Source organism: Apium graveolens, chromosome 2 (assembly GCF_009905375.1).
Source record: "Apium graveolens cultivar Ventura chromosome 2, ASM990537v1, whole genome shotgun sequence".
Classification (NCBI taxonomy): Eukaryota; Viridiplantae; Streptophyta; class Magnoliopsida; order Apiales; family Apiaceae; genus Apium; species Apium graveolens.
Window position 1 is genome coordinate 94083556 of NC_133648.1, and position 4548 is coordinate 94088103.

Below are 4548 nucleotides of genomic sequence, written 5' to 3' on the forward strand. Positions count from 1 at the left end.
TTCAGGCTGATCCTAGAGAATCTCACTTATTAGCTATAAAGAGAATTTTCAGATATCTCAAGGGAAAACCAAAACTTGGCATTTGATACCCTAGAGATTCTAGTTTTGATCTAACTGGTTATTCAGATGCAAATTATGCAGGTTGTAAATAGACAAAAAAAAGTACAATAGGAACCTGTCAATTTCTAGGGAACAAGCTTGTGTCCTGGTTCAGTAAAAAGCAAAATTCAGTTTCTACTTCTACAGCTGAAGCTGAATATATTGCTGCTGGTAGTTGCTGTGCACAGATTTTGTGGATGAAAAACCAATTATTGGACTGTGGTCCACAAGTGGACAGAATTCCCATCTTCTGTGATAACACAAGTGCAATTGCCATGAATGAAAATCCAGTACAACATTCAAGAACAAAGCACATAGACATCAAGTACCACTTCATTACGGAACATGTGATGAATGGTACCGTGGAACTTCATTTTATTCCTAGTGAAAAGCAGCTTGCAGATATATTTACTAAGCCACTTGATGAATCCACCTTTTCAAAGTTGGTAAGTTAGTTAGGCATGCTTAATTATTCTTGAATCATTTCAGATATTTTTGCAAGTTATAATGCAGCCATAAACTTAATTGATTTTTCTGTTTTGGATGAAATTTTGGCTAAGTCAAAATTTACATCCCGACGGATGCTCATTATCCATCGAGTTTGATCATCCATCGGAATAGTATTTATTAATAAAAATCAATTACTTTTCTGTATTATTTTATAACCCGACTGATAATTGTTTTATTCTCATCCGTCGAATTGTCTCAATCTTAACCGTTAAAACTCTGAAAATTATCCATCGGGTATACTTACAGTTTGTAAGTATAACACGATAGATAATTGACAGTTTACTTATTTTAAATGGCTATTTTGGGCTATTTTGATTGGTTACTTTATTTCACTTTATTATTTTTGACAGTTTATTTCTGAGATAGTATAAAAGCAGAATTCATTTTTATTCTATTCTTTTATCATTCTCAAATCAATTACTCTAACTCCTTTCTTCTTCAAAGAAAATACTCTCTCTGCAAATTTCCATACTTTAACAATGGCACCAGTAGTAAAAATCATGTCCCAGTCTGAATTCATCTATGAAAAAAACAACTTCGTAGCTCTTGTGAACAAGGAGATTCCACAATCTGGAGATTTTCACAAAATGATGGACTTTGTGAAGGAATGCAAACTCAGTTATGCTATGATAGAATCACCCACAATCTACTGTGAAGTTGTGGAGGAGATATGGACAACAGCTTTGTATCATTCTACTGACAAGACCATAACTTTAACTCTTAAAGGTAAGCAGTTCTGCATTAATAGTGACATTATCAAAGCATGCTTTAAAATTCCAGATAACATTACCACTGTTCCATACACAGATACTGATTTAGTTAACATGCTAAATTCTATTGGCTATGCTCTTCTTACCTCTAAATTAAGTGAGATCAGGAGACTAGGTCTTAGAAAAGAGTGGAGTCATGTGTGTGATGTAGTTACCAAAGTATTTTATGGTAAAGTGAGTAATTTTGATTATGTTAACATTGTCATGCTTAACATGCTTTATATGCTAGTTACTGATAAGTACTTTAACTTCAGTGACATGATCATGTTTGATTCTTAATGATGCTTGCTAACCATCTTATTGAGAATATTGATGTTGAGAACCCAACCAACAAACTGAATTGTTGGGTTCAAGAAAGGAGAATCATTGCAGATCTCAACAGAGCAAGTCACCACAAAGAGGTGCCCCTCTTCTACTTTCCAATCATGGAGGGCCCTCAGGTAAGTGAGGTAAGCACCACTGTCTATACTCTTCCAACATTACAAATTTCTTTTCCTTCAAGTGTAGCTATGGCATCGGTGTCAATGACCCAACAGATGCCTACCCAAGCTACCAAATCAACAACTTCAAAATCCAAAGAAAAGAATGCCCCCTCTAGTTTCTCTCAAAAGAAACCACTTGCAAAAACTATCAAACACAAAGAGGGGAGTGTTAAGGAGAGTGAGTTAGGTGAGGGACAGGGTGAAAATCAAAGAAACTCTAAGGATAAGGCTGGTGAGATTAGTGTACCCAAGCCTAGCCACACCACAGTTTCCCATCAAGCTGTGGTTGTTAATAAGGAAATCAACACAACTCTAGTTTCATCCTCCCAAAAGGATGTTACTATTGAAACAAGCTCCCAATCAGGAGCACATGCCAAGAGGGTAAGGGATACAAGTTCACCACAAACTTATGCCAGAAAGAAAAGATCTAAAACCCTTGGGGATGCATAGGGAACACACACAGTGCAAACTGGAACTAAAGACTCAGTCACTGCACCATCTCAAAGTCAGCTTGATGTGGCTCCAATAAATGTGGAGTCACAACCAAAATCATTAATAATTGAAGAACATGAAATACCAAATTCACCCACACACTCACTGGATGTAGACATGATTCATAGATCACTTCCAAATTCTCCATCTTTAACTTTATTGGAGAAGCCAAAAATTCAAGCAAGTGAGCATCATCTTTTAGATGATTTGTTGGCTCACTTGCCAATTCTTTCTGAGTCTATTGAGACATCTGTCCCCAAATTTTTATCAATCTGCACAGAGTCTACAATAATCTCTACTCCAAACTCATTCATTTCTTCTATCCTGGTGGATATTGTTCATCCGTCAAGTAGTGATTGTATCCCGACAGATGTGCCTAACATCAGTCATCTGTCGGCTAGCCAAACTACTATCCCGATGGATGTTCCTCATCCATTGGTACTTTCTGAATAACTTCAAATCCCAATAATTATCACAGGTGCAGATGACCTAATAGTAGTACAATCACTCTTAGGACTGAAGGCAGGGAGTGAATTGAGTGAGAGGCTTGGTTGCTCCCAGGCAAAATGAGAGGAAATGAGTGAACCAATGCAAACCATTTCTTCAGGTCTGGAAAAAGTGAGTGAGGGGAGTCCCACCTTAGATGGTGAAGGTGAGGGTGTGAGGGTCGGAAGTCAAGGGGACCCTTGATGCAAAAACATAGAGAAATTTAGAGAAAATCAGGTACATCTGAATGGGAAGAGCCAATTGTAAGTGAGTTAATGGATGTCAATGAGGCTGACAAGAAACAGCTAATTCAGCAAGAATATCAAGCTGTTTTAGACTCTTTTTATTTTGAAGCTGAGGCATTTACTCACCATGTGTCAGCATATCAAGTTCTAGCTAAACAGGGCAATGTGGCTGCAGAAAAAATGCTCAACTTGGTCCATACAACTGAATCCATGCAGAGAGCCAAGGATGCTATCACCTCCATGCCTTCTATAACTGGCGATGACATTGAATATGAAGCTGGTGGGTCTAAAGAGTTCTTTGGAGATGAAGATGATGATGAAGGAGAATCAATGAACATAGGGGGAGAAGAAGACCCTAGCTCCAGATCTGGCCTGCCTTCCTAGGAATTTTCCAAGGAATGTGATGTTCAATACTTCAAGACCACTCTCATCCATCCAATGCAAGAGACACATAATGCTCTTCAATCCACTACCAATGCTAGCACCAAGAAGCTCTTACAGGCACATCTCAATTCTCTACAATTACATTAAATCCAAGCTCTTCAACACAATCAGGATGTCACTTCTATCAAAACTGAGATTGACCAAGTAAAGAAGGATGTCTTTGAAAGATTGAATGCTAAACTTCTAGATGCAACAATGCTTGGCATTAAAAGAAAGCTAAGGAAGAATTCTGATCTTGTCACTAAAGTGGATTCCCTAGATGCAAGGCTAACTGCAATAGAAGCATCTCTAACAGGTATCCAACTATATCAAACACATAGCAAACTCAATTTCTACAAAAGCTGGTGGCTGCACAAACTTCTACCTCCACTCAACTTGATGATAATAAAAAGAGGGAGAAATATTCAACAATCTAAGTCAATCAAGAAGAACCAACCAGTGAGGGGGAGCATGTGGTAAATGTTCAAATCAGTCAAGTAATTGTTCCAGAAATTACTCTACCAAAGCCACCAGTATTGGACAGTATTGATCTGATCCAAATAGCAGCTGCTAAACTTGATTCAAAGACAAATCCAAGATGCTTGATGTTGCAGCTGTTGAGAAGGAATTAGATGAAAAATGGAAGAAGATTGATGCAACTATTCAGGAGAAATTTGGTCAGCTACAGAAGCCATACAAGACCTTTCATCACCATTCTCAAGTCAAACAAATCTTAGTGCATGAAATGAGTCTGGGCAACTTGGAAAAAGGTTAAACCTCATGTATCAAATCTCCAAAAGCAAATCTAATCTTGAAGCCTAAAAGAAACTACTCAAAGTTCTCAGACAAAAATCTTGTGGATCTTGTATTTGAGACACCTAGGCTAGATAAAAAGAAGTTGTTGGCTAGGTCAATTGTATTTTTCAAAGATCCAACTGATTCAGTACTTAAAAGAAGGATTTCCAAAATCTACAGAAATGGTAAGGAAATCTGTGTGGTGGCTGGACACCCTCAGTTTGTAGAAGCTAAGAAGGAAGAGAA